Source organism: Nanorana parkeri, unplaced genomic scaffold (assembly GCF_000935625.1).
Source record: "Nanorana parkeri isolate BGI_ZX_2015 unplaced genomic scaffold, ASM93562v1 scaffold563, whole genome shotgun sequence".
NCBI lineage: Eukaryota > Metazoa > Chordata > Amphibia > Anura > Dicroglossidae > Nanorana > Nanorana parkeri.
The window spans coordinates 718,336-724,716 of record NW_017306831.1 but is presented as its reverse complement, the minus strand read 5'-3'; the positions used below and the strand labels follow the sequence as shown (position 1 = coordinate 724,716).

Genomic DNA, 6,381 nt, shown 5'->3' with positions numbered 1-6,381 from the left:
CCGGACCTGGAAGATGAAAATGACAACACTGGTCATTGTGAGAAATTCACTCTTATGCAAGCCCGCTGGGCACTGAGGGCAACAAGGACATATATTTGGAAACCCACAGGGGCTCTAAGGGCAACTATGACACTTTTTTTCCAAGCCCATTGGGCAATAGGAGCAACTGGGACACATGGCAAGCCCACGGAGCGCTAAGGGTAACAAGGACACTTTTGTGCAAGCTTTTTGGGCACTATGGGCAACTCAAAAACTTTTATGCAAGCTAATTGGTAACCAAGGGCAACAAGGGCACATTTCTGCAAAACCAGTGGGCACCAAGTACACCTGGGACACTTTGCAAGCCAGCTGGGCAATAAGAGCAACTCAGACACTTGTATACAGGCCCATTGGGCACTAAGGGAAACTCAGACCCTTTAATGAAAGCCCATTATGCACTGAGGGCACATTTTTTTAAGTCCATTGGGCACTAAGGGTAACAAGGACACTTTTATGTTAGCCCACTGTGCACTAAAGGCAACAAGGACACTTTTATGTGAGCCCACTGGGCACTAAGGCCAACAAGGACACTTTTATGTGAGCCCACTGGGCACTAAGGGTAACAAGGACACCTTTATGTGAGCCCACTGGGCACTAAAGGCAACAAGGACACTTATGTGAGCCCATTGGGCACTAAGGGTAACAAGGACACTTTTATGTGAGCCCATTGGGCACTAAGGGTAACAAGGACACTTTTATGTGAGCCCATTGGGCACTAAGGGTAACAAGGACACTTTTATGTGAGCCCATTGGGCACTAAGGGTAACAAGGACACTTTTATGTGAGCCCATTGGGCACTAAGGGTAACAAGGACACTTTTATGTGAGCCCATTGGGCACTAAGGCCAACAAGGACACTTTTATGTGAGCCCACTGGGCACTAAAGGCAACATGGACATTTATGTGAGCCCACTGGGCACTAAAGGCAACAAGGACACTTGTTTTGCAAGCCTATTGGGCACTAAGGGTAACTAATAAACTTTTATGCAAGCCAATTGATAACCAAGGCCAACAAGGGCACATTTCTGCAAACCCATTGGGCATCATAGGCAACTTGGACACTTTTTTGCAAGCCCATTGGGCACTAAGTACACCTGGGACACTTTGCAAGCTAACTGGGCAATAAGAGCAACTTAAACACTTTATACAAAGCCCATTGGGCACTAAGGGCAACTCAGACCCTTCAATGCAAGTCATTAGGCACTGAGGGCAAATTTTTGCAAGCCCATTGGGCACGAAGGGTAACAAGGGCACTTTCTGCAAGCCCATTGGGCACTAAGGGCAGATTTTTGTAAAGCCGCTCAGCACAAAGTGTAGTAGCAAACCAATCAAAATCTGTGCTATGCATTTCTGGGTTCAGCAAAGGGAATTCTGATTGGTTACTATGGGTTACCGTGTTTTCCTCCTGTTACTGAAGATGCCTTCAAGCCTTTAAACAGCAATGGCAAGAAAGTCAGGCAAAGTTCTAAGCGTCTCAGGTAGTCTCTCACATACAAAACAGCACAAGGACACACGTCAGGTCACAGATCAGAGAAGTGACATTTGTCTGTCCGGCCCGTCACCATCACAAATAATCTTATTAAGTGATAATAAATGGAAGTCATAGAAATAATTATGTGCAAAACTTCCACCTCCTTCCATACAGAGCCGGATATATAAACAGAACGCACAATGATATTCCACCGCTGATACTAACGGCAACAGGAAGCTAAAATCTATAAGTAAATTCTACATTGTTTACAACACCGAGATCTTTCTTTACATGTCACACAGGACAGAACTGCTTTTAGGCAATTACATCCACTCAATAAAAAAAAAATCTAGAAAAAATAAATAGGTAAATAATAATAAATAAATAAATCTTTCATGAATATACTGATAAAAAACATGATTTCATATCTCTAGCTCTCCAAATCTGCACAGATAATAATTCCTCTTTATTTTCGCTCTGCAGCACCCCCGTACCCCCCGGCACCACTATACACATTTACATCGGTCACCGGCATGTCGAAAAACATAAATAAAAAATATATATAAATCTCCCCCAAGATTTTCCTTTTATGATAACACTCACCAGAGCTCAGGCAGGAAGGCTTGTCATCTCCTCTCAGGATGAATGCGGCGATGCTGTGTGTGTCATTCCTGGTGCACACACTAACAGTACCAAGTGATACCACCCTCCGCGTGGAACAAAGGACAAATAGCCCACAGAGCTCTGAGATTGTCCCAGTGGACCAAGCCCCGGGCCCCCACCACAAGCAGGCCATTGTTGAGCCCACACTGGGTCCATGGAGGCTCGGGGCTACTACTGGCCTGGAGGGGTTCCTATCTCAGATATTGTGGGGTATATAAGCTGTCTATATATAGAGATAACATTGAATGTTTCCACCTGGGAACAAGCGCAATCCAGCGAATGATTTCCGGTCTTAGGGTCACCGTACACGTTACATGTGACCGCACCATCTTTGTACAATCAACTTTACAGTTACATTCTAAATTACAAACTAACCCTTGCTGGTGGGCCCCTCCCCATGGGGCTCCCCCCCTCAACACTGCAAGGGTTAAGTGCTCTTTTTGGTGAAGATGTACAGATGTACCCACCCAATTTTCAATCCCACCTGGCTGCTAGTGCAGTCCCCGCAGCCTCTCCTCCCCCCCCCCCGGGCTCCGGCGGTCTAAGGACCCGTGATGTCATCACACATAACACAGTGTATTAGAGGAGCATTCCATTGCCGGAGTCCGGGGGCGAGAGGCTGCGGGACCAGCCACTCGTAGTCCCACTGCAAGGGTTCATTTTGTTTCTGCCGGGAGTTCTTCTGTAACTTTCTGAACCTTATTCACACCCTTAGGGGCAGGGGCGTCCTGAGGCGTGGTGTCACCTGGAGCAGCCACCGGGTGACGCCCCCGTCGCGACGTCATCGCTCATGCGCGTGATGACGTCACGCACTGTTACCTGCTGGTGGCTATCATGGTGATGGGCGGCGGCAGAGAGAGGAGGGGACGTTCCTCTTATCCCACCAGGTCCCCTCCCCTCTCGTGCAGCTGACGGGCTCTTAGTCCATGACCGGGTGAACGACTTTTCAGGGGGGGGACACCAAAATGACTCTTGGTGTCACCCCCTCCAATGGTGTCACCCGGATGCGGGCCGCACCCCCCTAGTGAAGCCCCTCCTTAGGGGCATATTTATAAAGCAGCGAATGTGATTTGTACTAAACTTTCACTGCCTGGTGATTCAATCAAAGCATATGTAGCAGGAAGATTCACCCGCAGCAAATATATTTGGTGAATGTCAGATTTACTGCTCTATAAATACAAGTGTATGCAATCCCCGACAATGAACGTTTCCTATTCGCTCCCTTGCGGTCTGTTATTATATTAAACTCGCAATTGTGTTTTCAATAATGAATCCAGATCAAAGAAATATGCATCGTCCAAACAATTACAGTCATCGTGTTTCCGGACAGCTCCAACTCTCTGCTCGGCTTCCCTGAACTTCCTGTCCAGTACAAGATCACAAGGGGCCAAGCAGACTCCAGCATCCGTCTATCTACTAGCTTGGAGAAGGGAGGTGGGATGAGAAAGAAGCAGGGGAGTGTCTTGCCTTGCTCTGTTTGCATTTGTAGAGACACACACAGCTTATTAGCACACACAAGGGTGGCTCCATAGGACCCTGAAAAGGAAAGGAGCCTCACACAGCTTATTAGCACACACAAGGGTGGCTCCATAGGACCCTGAAAAGGAAAGGAGCCTCACACAGCTTATTAGCACACACAAGGGTGGCTCCATAGGACCCTGAAAAGGAAAGGAGCCTCACACAGCTTATTAGCACACACAAGGGTGGCTCCATAGGGCCCTGCAAGAGAAAGGAGACACACACAGCTTATTAGCACACCCAAGGGTGGCTCCATAGGGCCCTGCAAGAGAAAGGAGACACGCACAGCTTACTAGCACACACAATGGTGACTCCATAGGGGCCTGTAAGAGAAAGGAGACACACACAGCTTACTAGCACACACAATGGTGACTCCATAGGACCCTGAAAAGGAAAGGAGCCTCACACAGCTTATTAGCACACACAAGGGTGACTCCATAGGACCCTTTAAGAGAAAGGAGACACGCAGCTTACTAGCACACACAAGGGTGGCTCCATAGGGCCCTGCAAGAGAAAGGAGACACACACAGCTTACTAGCACACACAAGGGTGGCTCCATGGGACCCTGAAAAGGAAAGGAGCCTCCCTAATACAGGATAACAGGGCCAGTGCTTAGGAGACCAGTTGATTCTACATTGTGCATGATACCGCACGGATTGCCGTGCGGTCACGAGGTCGCCCGTCACCGACGATCGTGCTGCGGGTGCCATTATTTTCCAGTGGCACCCCAGTCTCGCCGGGCAGGTCGCGCGGTTTCCCTCCACGATTCCGCCCGTGCGTCGTGTATTGCAAAAAAATAGGTACATGTACCAGTGGCGTCACAAGGGGGGTGCGGCCCGCACCCGGGTGACACCATTGCAGGGGTGACACCAAAATGACTGACAGTCATTTGATGTCACCCCCTATGAAAAGTCGGGCACTGGGTCATGGACCGAGAGGCCGACGGTGTCAGGAGAGAGGAGGGGACCCGGCGGCATACCTCATCCCACCGGGTGAACGTCCCCTCCTCTCTCTGCCGGCGTCCATCACCAAGATGGCCGCCGGCAGGCACCAATCAGATGGGCGCGCACGCGTGGGTGACACCCGGCCTCGGGACGCCCCTGACATCGACCTTTCTTCTTGCGCTTGCTGCACGGATGTCACCCCATTGAAATCAATGGGGCAGCGCGGCACTCGCTGCCTGCAATTGTGCACGACTGCGCCATCCCGGGACGCACGATCCCGGATCACTCAGGTCTGCACCGCGCCTTACATTTATTGACTGCAAAACACTGACGCACGCTTGCTGGTCGTTTTGATTCTTGACACTGGCTGGTAGTGGAACTGAAAGGAAGATCCCGGAATCTGATACTTTGTTACACAAGATCCACGTTGCACAATAAAATTCCCCGCAAAAATAATACGCCTTTGCGATTCGCCGCTGCAAGGGCTCATGTACAGCGGTGCCTTCACGTGCGTTGCGTTAAAGCAGCCCAGTCCATTGCAACGGGCCGTCCTTACAAACCGCAAGGGACCTAAAGGGGGGCGCAATCCAAAATGAATCTTAAATGGTACACCACAGAATATGAACAACACCTCAGCATATGCGATGTGGTGACGTGCTGGGGTAACGCACGCAGCGGGCTCGGAGTGAATGGCCTTCGCTGCGCCTTTCTTAAAGAGACGGTACGTAGTGATAACAGACTGCAGTTGCTCTTTAAGACGTCATCATCTCCCATCCAGATGACTGTATGGAGGAAGGGACAAGGGCTCCTTGTAAGGGATGATGTGGCTCATTGATGATGGGCGAGCGGCATTGGCTGTAACAATGAGTAATGTTTGTGACTCACAGGGGGAGATAATCTGCGTCTTTGTTTAGGGGACGCACGCATACTTACATGTCCCCAGCACTGACAGATACAGAAGGGGACCAGCCATGCATGTGTGCAGAATATCTCATATCATATAACAGTTCCCCACTGACTGAAGATTAGGGGAGGATTGGACTACATTTAGGGACCCGTCGCAACTTTGTGGTTGTGCCGCTGTGCGTTACCACATGCACATTAGTGCGCGCTATGCCGTGTGGTAATGTGTGTTGGGTTAAGGAAGCCTGTTCGTTTTGAATGGGCGGCCATTGCACCAAAAACCAGACCTGACCTCTTTTTTTCTGACGCAGTGCACCACAATGCATGGGAGAGCGGTATCGTGCGTTATGGTGTGCTGCAACGCAGGTCTGGTAATGAGAGGCGCCACAAATGCACTGACATGCGCAGTATCATGCATGCTGTAACATAAAGGTGTGAGGTAGCCCATCTTACTAGTCCATTCATTGAGGTGCGTTACTAGTCCATTCATTGAGGTGCGTTACTAGTCCATTCATTGAGCTGCATTACTAGTCCATTCATTGAGGTGCGTTACTAGTCCATTAATTGAGGTGCGTTACTAGGCCATTCATTGAGGTGCGTTACTAGTGGGTGAACGTCCCCTCCTCTCTAGTCCATTCATTGAGGTGCGTTACTAGTCCATTCATTGAGGTGCGTTACTAGGTCATTCATTGAGGTGCATTACTGGTCCATTCATTGAGTTGCGTTACTAGTCCATTCATTGAGGTGCGTTACTAGTCCATTCATTGAGGTGCGTTACTAGTCCATTCATTGAGGTGCGTTACTAGTCCATTCATTGAGCTGCGTTACTAGTCCATTCATTGAG

General features: G+C 49.4%; 1 protein-coding gene and 1 long non-coding RNA gene across 3 annotated transcripts in view; one reads left to right on the top strand and one right to left on the bottom strand.

Moving 5' to 3' along the window:
• The window catches only part of MAG (myelin associated glycoprotein), a 53,971-nt gene extending 51,841 nt beyond the window's left edge, over nt 1–2,130 (bottom strand). For both annotated transcript variants that reach the window (XM_018562188.1, XM_018562190.1), the window contains exon 1: nt 2,113–2,130. The gene's annotated coding sequence lies outside the window, so the exon portion shown is untranslated. The remainder of the gene's footprint in view (nt 1–2,112) is intronic.
• LOC108791649 overlaps nt 1–2,194 on the top strand; it is a 22,536-nt gene extending 20,342 nt beyond the window's left edge. Inside the window, exon 3 of the long non-coding RNA XR_001941517.1 lies at nt 2,116–2,194. This is a non-coding gene — a long non-coding RNA (uncharacterized LOC108791649). The remainder of the gene's footprint in view (nt 1–2,115) is intronic.
• The last annotated feature ends 4,187 nt before the right edge of the window (nt 2,195–6,381 follow it).